Source organism: Equus przewalskii, chromosome 27, assembly GCF_037783145.1.
Source record: "Equus przewalskii isolate Varuska chromosome 27, EquPr2, whole genome shotgun sequence".
NCBI lineage: Eukaryota > Metazoa > Chordata > Mammalia > Perissodactyla > Equidae > Equus > Equus przewalskii.
In genome coordinates this window covers 40,896,630-40,909,060 of record NC_091857.1, presented here as the reverse complement: position 1 = coordinate 40,909,060, position 12,431 = coordinate 40,896,630, and the positions used below count along the sequence as shown (strand labels likewise).

Below are 12,431 nucleotides of genomic sequence, written 5' to 3'. Positions count from 1 at the left end.
CAGCCTGTGCCACAGATGGGTTTTTGGTGGTCTCCCTTGGGCAGGCCTTATTTTGCATGGGGAAAGGAGGGGAGCAAACCTTTGTGACCAGAGGGACAAACTGTCGTGGCTGCATTATTTATTGCTCCTGAATATTCACCGCCTGTCCCTGGGAGAGGATATACTTGTCAAGCCCAGTGAGGTCAGGCTGGGCCACATGATATCTCCTCTGGGAAGAAGTTTTACGGGCCCGTGTACAGTTCTCCATGTTCTCATTGTTAAAAAGAGAACCACAGGGGCCAGCCCAGTGGTGTAGTGGTTAAGTTCATGTGCTCCACTTCAGTGGCCTGGGGTTCACAGGTTCAGATCCTGGGCATGGACCTACACATCACTCATCAAGCCATGCTGTGGTGGCAACCCACATACAAAATAGAGGAAGATGGGCACAGATGTTAGCTCAGGGCCAATATTCCTCATGAGAAAAAAAAGGAAGAATTCATTGGTGCCAGATGAAGTAAGGCTAGGTTTGTACTTCATAGCTTGGCTTGAGATTCAGTTATCAGGCAAAAAGTTAGATCTTACTTCATTGATTAGTTAGTGATTCAGTCATCAGCAAAGTCCAGTTTTATCAGTCCTTACAAACAGGATATTCTTGGTCCTTACTGACTTCTTGGAATGTTGGCAGTTTGGTCCAGTTTGGAAGATAAGGAAAACAAGACATGCAAGGCAATTCCTCTGAAATGGCTGCTCTGACTCTATTTTAATATGGCTCCACTCATGTTAGCTCAGCAACAATCTTCCTCAAGCAAAAAGAGGAAGATTGGCAACAGATGTTAGCTCAGGGCCAATCTTCCCCACCAAAAAAAAAAAAAAAAAAACCCACAAAAAAACCCCAAAACTAAATAAACATACTCTTACCATATAATCCAACAATCATGCTCCTTGGTATTTACCCAAAGGAGTTGAAAACTTATGTCCACACAAAAACCTGCACATGAATATTCATAGCAGCTTTATTCATAATTGCTAAAACTTGGAAGTAACCAAGATGCTTCTCAGTAGGTGAACGGATAAATCGTGGTACATCCAGATAATGGAATATTATTCAGCCCTAAAAATAAATGAACTATCAAGCCATGAAAAGAAATGCAGGAACCTTAAATGTATATTAAAGTGAAAGAAGTCAGTCTGAAAAGGCCACATACTGTATGATTCCAACCAAATGACATTCCAGAAAAGGCAAAACTACAGAGACAATAAAAAGATCAGCGGTTTCTAGGAGCGGCAGGAGGGATGAAGAGGCAGAGTGCAGAGGATCTTTAGAGCAGGAAAATACTCTTTATGATGCTATAATGATGGATACATGTCACTTGACATTTGTTCAAATGCATAGAATGTACAAACACAATTTATGGTGAGAGTGAACCTAATGACTACGGGTGACTATGACGTGTCAGTGTAGGCTCATCCACTGTAACAGGCACACACTCTGTGGAGGATGCTGATAGTTGGGGAGGCTGTGCACGTGTCGGGGCAGGGGGATATGGGAAATCTCTCTATCTCCCCTCCAATTTTGCTGTGAACCTAAAACTGCTCTGAAAAAATAAAGTCTAAATAAAAAATTCAATTTGGTTGTTCCTTACATCTTCTATTTTTTTGCTGAGACTTTTAATATTTTGCCAAGACTTTCTAGCTTTTCATTTGTTTCAACTGTGTTTGTAATTTCATTGAAGCATTTTTATGAAGGCTTCTTTAAAGCCTTGTTAGACAGTTTTAACATCTGTGTCAACTCAATGTTGGTGTCTACTGACTGTCTTCTGTTACTCAAGTTGAGGTCTTCCTGCTTCTTAGAATGCTGAATGACTTTCAGTTGAAATCCAGACACTTTGATATTATGTTATGAAACTCTGGATCTTATTTAAATCTTGTGTTTACTTTGGCCTCCTCAGACACCACTGCAGCAATGAAGGGGCAGGTGCTGCCTCTTTGCTGCCAGGTTAGGGCAGAGGCCCAGGTTCCCCACTTGGCCTCTGCTGACACCCAGGTGGGAACCCTGTTATTGCTGGGCAGGTGGGGGAGTTCCAGCTAATACGGCAATGGGGGGCCTCCACAGAGCCAGGCAGAGACGAAAGTATGGGACCCCACCCAGCCTTCTCTGATGCCAGTGTTGTGGGGGCTGGAGCCTTCCCCTCCAGACCTTTCCTGGCAAGGGTGGAGCTGGAGCCACAGTTCTGGGGAGATGTTTGGCCAGAGTAGAGAACTTCCTGCCTAAAGGTTTCTATCTGGCTGGGCTCCTTTGCTTAGAGACAACAGGGTTTGTTTGGATTTTCTTTCTTTTCGGTCCGCATTCATTGGCGTTCCCAGGTTTCCACTTCTCCAGCCCCCAGTCCAGGACATAGGAGGCAAAAGGAAATGCAGCGGATTCACTGCCGTGTCCTCCAGAGGCCCTGGGGCCCCTGGCTCATCTGCCTTCATCTCGCCACCTTTCAGAGGGATCTGTGCTTGTTTCACACGTGACACCCAGGGTCTGTGGTTGCATTTAGCCAGAGGAATAGGGAAGTACATCTAACCCACCTTCCTGGAAGCAGAAGTCCGCTGCTCCGCTTTCCGTGTCTACAGATTCGTTTGCACTTCTAGGATAGTACATAAATGAAATCACAGAGCATGGACTCTCTTATATCTGGCATCTTTCATTCAACACAGTTACTTTCACATTCATCCATGTTGTTGTGTGTATCTATAGTTCACGTGTGTTTGTCATTTAACAGCAAAGCTTAGTCATTCAGATTTACTGCTATAACTGATGATGCTGGGAGGGGTCTCACTCTCGTTGTTTTTTTCTTTTCCTATCTTTGTAATATACTTTTTGTCAATAAGTCCCGTGCTGTTTTCTTGAGGCACCTCTGATATACACAAGGTCATCTGCGTTCTCACAGAAGCGACAGACTGAACGGAAGAGAAGGCACTGGCAGATGTGAAATGACGAAGCAGCAGACCAACCTGGGAGGCCAGCCCCCTGGATTTCATCATATGCTGCTGATGTCCCTCAGAAATCTCTCCTCCTGTCCAAACATGCCTTGAAGACAAACCTGGGGGAAGGAGGGCGACAGCTCCCTGCTTGGTTGTGGAAGCAGAGTTTTACAGCACAATCCCAGGCCCAGTCAGTGATGCATCGCTGTGAAGAAGCAAACCTGATTTGAGAAATCAGATCACAGGGCACATGGAACATAACGACAGTGTGACCCTCTGCTTCCATGACTGAGTTTAAGAACTCTGGATGTGGCTCTGAAAGCCACTCTTTCTGATATGACTTGGTATAATGCCCTGAGATTCTCTTAGAGAATGAAAGACTGTAAAAAAAAATAAAGAAACAAGAGATCCAGAAACTTTAGCAAGAATTTGAGTGTTTTAAAACCCCAGATGCTCTGTAAACTAATTTTCAGTTCAGCACAGTGATCTTTGGAATTGTCTAAAGTACTTTAGAAAAACAATGAGGAGATGGAGCTACTGGGAGGTGAAGTGGGCTTAGCCACTCCTGTTTCCAAAAAACAATGAGAAAACTGTCAAAAAAATAATCACTTGAGGATGCTAGAAATAAAACAAAAGCATATAACAAATCAAGAAGCATTTATTCTAGAAAACCTACTGACCCTTGGTTCTACGGCAAGGGGTAGGAGACTTCCTGTTGTATGGGATCTAAGTGCAACCACTGACCAGTCATGGGTGAGGACAAGCTTGCCCACACAGGTGCAGTCCCTAGGAAGTCGGTCTTAAAAATAAATACAGCAACACTAGGCAGAGGTCTCACACTGTGGAAGAGACAGATACCACAATCTTCCAGGCAGCAGAAAACTCAAAAGTGTGCAGTTGGTAAAGAACAGTTATTGCCATTTGTTTGTACCTGACAAACCAACATTGCTCACTGACTCAGGCAGATTATCACCAGTGATTCTGGAGCAGACAGCCATGTTGACCCGCTCCGTTTTGCATGTGGCAATGCATGTGCATGAATGTAAGTGTGTGTACAGTGTGTGCGTGTGGTGGCAATGCAACTTTGTACAATGGGACCTACAGAGAAACCAGATGCCAAAGGAGTGGCCTGGTGTGCTGGGGCTGCACAACAGGGACCAGACATCCTAAGGCAGCAGCAATGAACTCCATCACCTCTTCCAAGTCCTTAGGTCACAGAGCACACAGGCAGTAGGTTACTGGAAAGGTGGTCCTTTTTGGTGAACAGAAAATTTCAATCTGCAAGCAGCAATCCAACTGAGGAAAAATGCAAAACAAAGCAGTATTTTCAGGTAGGATCTGTTCATGCATTGTTTTTACATTGTTGACTCCTGAGCCTGTGGAATACACTCCCAGATCCTGCAGTGCTGCAGCCTGACCACCACTGGGTACTCAAGGGAGGACTTCACTATGCCTCAGCTCTGAGCAGGCCTTCACCTCAAATACACATCATTGACAGGAGCTAGAAAGAACACCTGGCTTCGCTTGAACCCCAACTCATCTTGCCAGCCCCCTTTATGAGCTGGATATTGGGAACAAAGATCTGTCAGTGGGGCAGTAAATTCAAACTTGAAATACCAAAAATTACATAGCTGACGAGCTTCAAAGGACAAGTAGAGAAAACCACATGTGTGTTTGGGTTTATCCAAAACACAAATACCACAGACTCTTCATGAGGAAAACCCATGCCCAGGGATCTGGAAACACATTGTAAGAAAAACCCCAACCTTACACAGTTGTGGGTTTAGATGATCCTTTCAGTGCATCACTGCTAGGATGCAGTCCTAGTCCCCACCCTCACAGGATTGGACGACAGTCTGGAGCACATCCAGTCCAGGCTCCACAGCCAGCCATTGGGCAGGCCGTCACCGGCCACTCCTTTGGGGAAGTCTGGTGGATTGCAGGACAAAGGCCTCAAGCCCTGTGGAGCATACCCTCAGCCAGTTGAGCCTGTGGTTTAGGTGAGAAACAGGGAAAACCCTAAAAGAAGTGACACAGTAGTCTGCATTGTGGAGAGCAGGGCCAGGCCCCTGGGGCCGGCTTCATGGGGGGTTAGATGGCCACACTTTCCGCTGTGAGGAGACTTATCACAATCCCAACCAAAACCCCAGCTGTACTTTTACAGAACCTCAGAAAGTGGTGGGAAAGGTCACTTAAAAGAATAAAGAGCCAATTTTTCAAAGGCACTAACTGAAACCATGTGCTACTGGCACAGCAATGCAGGGAGATCAATGGAACCAATCAGAAGCTGTGCACGTAAAACACAGAAAGATGATGTGACATTAAGGGCCAGTGGGGAACTAAGAGATCATTTAACAAAGATGCTAGCACACTAGTTTTAGACCAAAAAGAAAAAAATTAAAGACTGCTTCTAATCTCACACACTATACCAATATAAATTCTAGCAAAATTTAAAAAGTAAAAGTTAAACAAAACTATATTTTTACTTCACTCCTTAAATGTGGCGACTTCCTACCAAGAGGACAGTGTAGGGAGAGGGGACAAAGAGTAACCTTATTATGGAGACACCTGACAGATGCCCCTCTGCCACGGGTCACGTCCACACCCACAGTGACAGGCCACGTGGACGGCATGCAACCTGGGTGTGAGGTGGTGAGAAGCGCACTTCACCTCTGTGGTCTTCCTCCCACCACCCATGACCCCTGTCCCACCGTGAGAAACCATCATACAAATCCCAATTGGGGGACACCCCAAAAATGCCTGACTAATGCTCCTCAAAACTGTCAAAGTCATCAAAAGCAAGAAAAGTCTGAGACACTGTCACAGCCAAGAGGAGCCTAAAGAGACATGATGATTAAATGTCATATGCTGTCCTGGAATGGATTCTTGGACAGAAAAAGGACATTAAGGAAAAACTGGGGAAATCTGATATAGAATGGACTTTAGTTAATGACATTGTATCAATATTGGTCCATTAATTGTAACCAATGTACACCACTAACATAGATGCTAATAACGGGAGAAATTAGTGTGGGGTAGGTGTGAAATCTCTCTGCTGTCTTTTAAATTTTTCTGTAAATCTAAAATTATTCTAAAGTCCATTTAAAAAATGCTATTATCAACAAAACATAAGGGGAAATAACTTGAGAAAATATTTGCAACATAGATTTCAGAAAAAATTATGCAAAGGACTTTTACATGCCAAAACAAAAAATTAGACTAAGTAGTGTGCAAGTTTACTAATAACCAGAGATGCAGCCAGAAGTCTCCTTTTGGCCTATGAAACAGGCAGGGGCTACTGCACCCTGCTGGTGGAGAACTGGTCGGTGCTCCAGGTCTGCTACTCTCACAAGATGCTGTTTTACACTGTCATGATCTCTTGAGAAAGCAATGTGACCAAGAACACCAGAATTTTATGTATTGAATGTTTTCCTCAGTCCTTAAATATGCTTCTCCAAAACCCTTTCTAATGGCCATCTTTCTAGTATTCCATCATATTTCACTAATTCTCCCATAGTTTGGCCATTTAGGTTAATTATGATATTTTCACTTTTATAACTTTGAGAAGCATCATTACCCATAAATTGTGACTTGCTAAATTGAAATATAGGTAGCCTTTTGTGACTGCAAAGTTCCAGTCATGTACCATATGACACTGACCTTCCTTACAGTTCTACTGTCCCCACAAAGCTCTTCCTGGGCATCTGTCAGGGGATGCAGGCTCCCACAGTGAGGCCTGGGAACGCGAGGGTGGGAGCCTGGGGCCCAGATGCAGAATGAGTTCCGCAGTCAGCAAGGATGCCATGTGAAAACTGTGAGGGTGGGTGAGGTGCTCAGGAAGTCTGCAGACGGGGACTAGTGCTAGCAGGGAAGTTCTATTCTGCCTATTGCCCTGCCAGCATGGGAGGGGCCCAAATGCCATCAGCACTGCCCAAGGGCACAGGCTGGGCCTCTGGGAGTGATGCCAACAGTGAGCTCAGCATCGTTGGCAAGTTGGGCACTCAGCATGGCCACAGCCAAATCAGCCTGGTGAGGGGAGCCCATGCCTGCCTTAGGATACTTGGTTCTAACACTGGGTGAGAACACTGGGCAAGGATGAGGGATGGGGAAGGCTGACTTCCACCCTCCCCCTCAGCAAAGGTTACCTACCCACTTCCCACCTGAAAGGCCCTCTGACCAGTGTTCACACGGACTCATCCGAGAGGTCCACATACATCCTTCTTTATTCCCTCTCCTGGTCACAATTAGTTCCCAGACCTGCCTCCTGGCCCAATAGTGAGAGAGTGGCATGAGTTGGCATGGGCGCAGGCCTTAGCTTTCACCTACTTCCTGGGGCATGTCAACTCAGGATAGCCTTTCTGTCACAGGTATTTGACTTCAGGTCAACGCCGCAAGTAAGGCCAGTACGTGGTTAAATTTTTATGGGAGAATGTCTTCCCTAGGCCGAGGCATTAGGTGGTGCATTGTAACCGTCCCTTTCTGTGCAATAGCCTCACGTTCCATTGCCTTGCACCAAAGGCACTGCCCCTTGAGTCACACCTTCATGAGACCTCCTAAACCCTCACTTCCAGGGACCCTGAGCCCTGCATCCTGTGTACATCAGCCCAAACCAACTGAAACGGAAGCTCAAGGTCACAGAGTAGGCCAGACACATGCAAAGCCCAGGCTGGCCGTGGCCTGCTCTCCCCTGAGCTCCCACTTTCACTTTACCCGGTGCCAATGAAGATTCTTTGCATCCTTCCCAGCTCATGGGTGTTATTTAAAAAGATGTTCTTAATATTGCCCCAGTTTTGTTGGATAAGGACCACTGTGCAAGGTGTGGGGTCTAAGATAGTGAGTCACGGAGGTCCAGGACCATCCCTTCCAAGGCCACTCCCTGTGCTCCAGGCCTGCGTGCTGCATCCTCATACCTCATCCCCTTTATTGGAAAGGTCAAAATGCACAAGAGAATGCTTCTGGCCTGGACCACTGAGGGGATGGCACAGCCATGGATGAGATGGGAAGGTTGCAGGTGCAGGGTGTGCACAAGGAAGCCGGTCAATCCTGGACACAATAAGTGAGAGGCAGTTACCGGACCCACTAGAGGAGATGTGCAGGAGCTAGACACATGTGCTGGAGCTCAGGGCAAACAGGGTTGGAGATGTAACCCAGAAGTTGTTGGCGACTAGATGAGACTGAGAGCCTCTGCCCCAATCAGAGTTGAGGATCAGGCCTGAGATCCCCCCAAGGACAACGTGGCTGGAGAGGAGAGGAAGAGGCAGTGACACAGCCAGCCGCCAACAAGCTAAGCACAGAGATGTATGTAGCAAGGATTAAGGAACAGGTGATGCATGACACACAGGACACTTTCTGAAGAAAAGATTCTGCTTCTAAAAATATCAAAACCACCAAATTAACCTAGACAATACTTGAAGGCCTGTCAGCTCTGGAACATGAGGATTCTTTGTCAGAAAAGAAGTTGGTGGACAAAGGACAAGTGGAGGAATTTCCTTTCCCCCTTAGAGTGCAGTCTGTAGATACATGGGTGCGTTGGGACGCGCAGCTCCAGCCTATTCAGCCAGCTGCCTCCGCACTGTGCTCCGTCATCATCTGTCAGCATCTTGTGTTGGAGGATGTTGCTTCCAGATACTCAGCCCCACCCTGACGTGGAGTCCTCTCCAAAGAGGCCCAAAAGATGTTGGTCAACAGAACCTCCCAAACTCAACAAGGATAGAGAAAGCCCTTCCCATTTGGGTATTTCTAAAAGCCTTCAGTCTCTCCTACAAGGAAAGCCAGAACTATGAAGATGAAGGGATGTGACTTTATTGAGCAAAATTATCGCCACAAGGTGGTAGCAGAGCACTACTGGCCTAATCACAGTTCTTTTAAAGAAAAAGAATTCTCTGACCAGTTCTCAAAAATAAACTGCTTCTGAGTTTCATCTATCATCCAGAGGTCTGCAAACTATAACCTTCAGACCAAACCTGGCCCACTGCTGGTTTCTGTGGCTCAAGTTCTATGGGCACATAGCCATGGCCACTCACTTACTGCTGTGGCTGTTTTCAAACTACAAGGACAGAGTTGAGCAGAGGTTACAAAGGTGGCACAGCCCAGAAAACAGAAACTCTCTCCTACAGGCTGTTCCAGAAAGCATGTGCTGACCCTGGTGTAATTCATGGCCCACAGGGTCTCCCCAAGTGTCCTGACAACAAGCAGTGCCCCTCCCTTCTGATAACCAGCCACGAACAAGGAAGGTCCTGTCTGCAGCAGGTAGGGCCTCACAACCCCTACAGGTTTCCTGGAGGAGCATTTGACAGAGGCACAGTCTGTGTGCATGGCCACATACATCCTGGGTTTAAGGGCTGAGCTTCAAATCCATGTGCACAAACCCACTCCTGCCTCTTCCTCTGCAGGAAGCTTGCTCAGGGCAGATATGTTACCTCCAGGCCTTAGCTCACTGGAACAGGGAGAGAACACCTCTCCTGCCACCGCCCTGCTGATGACTCCCTCCTGCCTGAGTCAAACCTCTAGGAGAATCCAAAGCTTTTCCACTCTCATCAGAAAACAAAGTCTCCTGGACACTATGAGTTTCGCCTGAGTTGACATGAAGCCCCCCAGGCCTGATGACAGAATCCCAGGTGAGCCTGCCGGATGCCCCGTCCTGGGTGCCCCCTCAGCTGGGGCTGCAGTGGGCAGTTTGAAGGTGTGATGCGGCTGCTGAGTTGTGTCTTGGAGAAGGGGCACGGCAGGCTGCACTTGGCCTTTGAGCACCATGAGGGCCAGCCTGGGGCAGCGACCCCCAGACCACAGGCCCTTCTTCCAGGGGGGCACTCAGGGACTCAGGTGGCAGATATAGCCCCTTCCCCGAACTGTAGGAGGGGGCCCTCACTGGGCTGGAGACGCGTGAGACAGCCGTCTCCCCCCATGGCATTGCCTGCTCCAAGAACAAGGAGCTTAACCACCCAATGGCAGGAGCCAGCAGCCAGCAGCCAGCAGTGGAGTCTGCCGGAGCCATAGGGAATGTGGGAGGCGGCAGCACCTGTGAGCAGGGCTCACTGTCCCTGCCAGCATGGTAGAAGTGGTCCTTGCGCTGTGAGAGTGGGCTCAGGCTCGAAGCTCCAAGAGGAGCCTGCAGTAAAAGGGGGTGGGCACATGGGACAGAAGATGTGGGTGTCCTGTGGCATTTCCGGGAGGGCCCCTCATGGAGGTGACGAGGGAAGCACTGGAGGTGGCAGAGCTCAGAGGGAAGCACTGGTACCAGCCTGACTGCAGAGGGGCTGGGCTCCTGAATATCAATGGGGTGATACAATTCTGGGACAGCAAAGGCCAAAGGGTCACGTGTGACCAATGAGGCTAGGTGGGCGAATTACATAATAGGCAGCAAGGCCAGGGGGAAAGCAGGAAGCACTGACCCACAGTGCTCTGTGGTCACTGCAAGTGGACTAGGGTGTCCCCAAGATTGACCTATGCTTGACATGAGTGCACCAAAGAAAACCTGAGAGCTGCAGGAAGGCCAACACAACCACTTTCAAGGAGAGTCAGGTTCCTGGACCCAATTCTAGGTCCAAACTCCCCACAGGCAGAACCCACGAATGAAGGGAGGCCCTGCCACAGCCTGCACCACAGAACAGGTGTTCACCCAGCCCTAACTGACAGTGAGTGTGTGGTGGGCAGAGTGAACACCCAGGCCTTTCTGGGGCTGTTGGGAGCTGGGCCTGAGCTCTCCCCAATTCCAGGGGACCCAAACACTACCATGAACCCCTAGTTAACACAGCGAGTGGAACCCTGGTCCAAGTCCATTTGAGCAGCCCGCTGTGCCTACACACACACCCAGGGGACATTTCACCCAGTCCCTGAATGTACAATTGGGTGGAGACACTTAGCAGCTACCAGAACACTCACTTTGATCCCCTGGGCTAGCAGTAAGATGTTAAGACAGAAAAGGTCACGTATAACCCCCGGAAACCTCGCCACACCATGTCTCTCCTAGTGGAGACAGCATGCAGGAGAAGCCGCAAAGTCAGAGCCACCATGAAGGACTTCCAGGTTGCAGGGCTCTGGATCCCAGGAGCACCCCTTTCCATTCTCCACTGTGAAAACCAGATGGACCATGACAGACAGCAGTAGCCTGCTATGGTCTTAGCTGGGCAGCAGCCCCAGTGGCAGTGCTGTATGGCCTCTGTGCTGAACTTGCTCAGTGATTTGCCTGGGCTTGAACACATTCGTCTCAGTCCCATCAGTACAGAGGATCAAATTCAGTTAGCACTCCTGAGAGAAGATGGGCCCACAGTCCGCTTCCCTCAGGGCCAAAGTAACTCCACTTGCTCTGCCACATACAGTCCTTGGGAACCTTGACAGTGTTGCAATACAACACAGACAGCATGCTGGATCTCTTCATGGCTGGCACTTTCTAAACGGACATGGTGAGCAGGTTATAGCTCAAAGACATGGGGTGTGCAGTTAAATATATGTTAAATTTTGGAAGTGATCTGCTAGCTTTTATTGCAGGTAATTTTGTCGGGATGCTCTGGGGGACACACCGGGCCAGAGGGCAGGAGGTAACTTACAAGGTCTCCAGAGCCTACACATCAGTACCATGTGTAAGATGGAGCAGACTGGCCACTCCAGGACAGCTCCACTAGGTTGACATGTTTGTGTCTTGCACCAGCAAGGGCCACACTCCCTCTGGAGCTTTAAGGGAGAGTCTGCATCTCCCCTTCAGCTTCTGGAGACTGCCAGTGTTCCTGGGCTCTAGCTGCAGCACTCTGGCCTTGCAGGCCAGCACCTTCTTGTCTCTCTCCACTCTGTCTTCACATGCTTCTCCCTTGGGCATGAGAAAATCTCCCTCCACTCACCTCCTATGAGGACACTGGCAACTGCACCTGGGGCCCACAAGGAGAATTCCCACCTGCCTGCAGTGGCAGCAATGCAGATCCAGGTTGTGAGATGCTCTCCGAGGCGCCAGCCTTTTCCTGCTGTCAGGAGAGCAGAGCAGGTACTTGATCACCCCAGCACAGCAGTAACGAGGCAGGTGTTTGGGGGCGAGTGGTGAGGGGTAAAGAGAGACGAGGCTGTGGGGAGACAGCAAGGGCCAGCAGTACTCTCCTTGTGTAAGGCCCAGGCCAGCGGAGCCCAGCATGAAGCTTCACACCATATCTAAAAACAGTGACTCTCACAACAAAGAAGATCCAGGGTCTCACCACATGATACTCAAATGTGTAGGAGACAATCAACCAAAAACTCATCACACCAAAAGCCAGAAAAATCTCAACATGAATAAGAAAAGATAGTCAATAGAAGTTAGCACTAAAATGACAGATACTGGAATGATCTGACAGGGATTTCTTTTTCTTTTTCTTCTGAGGAAGATTAGCCCTGAGCTAACATCTGTGCCAATCTTCCTCCACTTTATATGTGGGTCACTGCCACAGCATGGCTGACAAGTGGCGTAGGTCCACACCTGGGATCCAAACCTGTGAACCCCGGCCACTAAAGCGGAGCAC

General features: G+C 48.4%; 1 protein-coding gene across 50 annotated transcripts in view; it reads right to left on the bottom strand.

Annotated features, from left to right (window-relative positions):
- The window catches only part of PCBP3 (poly(rC) binding protein 3), a 280,291-nt gene that overhangs the window by 100,351 nt on the left and 167,509 nt on the right, over positions 1–12,431 (bottom strand). For 3 of the 50 annotated variants that reach the window (XM_070597967.1, XM_070597950.1, XM_070597962.1), the window contains exon 3: positions 4,144–4,245. The exons of the other annotated variants lie outside the window; for them this stretch is intronic. The gene's annotated coding sequence lies outside the window, so the exon portion shown is untranslated. The remainder of the gene's footprint in view (positions 1–4,143; positions 4,246–12,431) is intronic. 50 annotated transcript variants of the gene reach the window in all.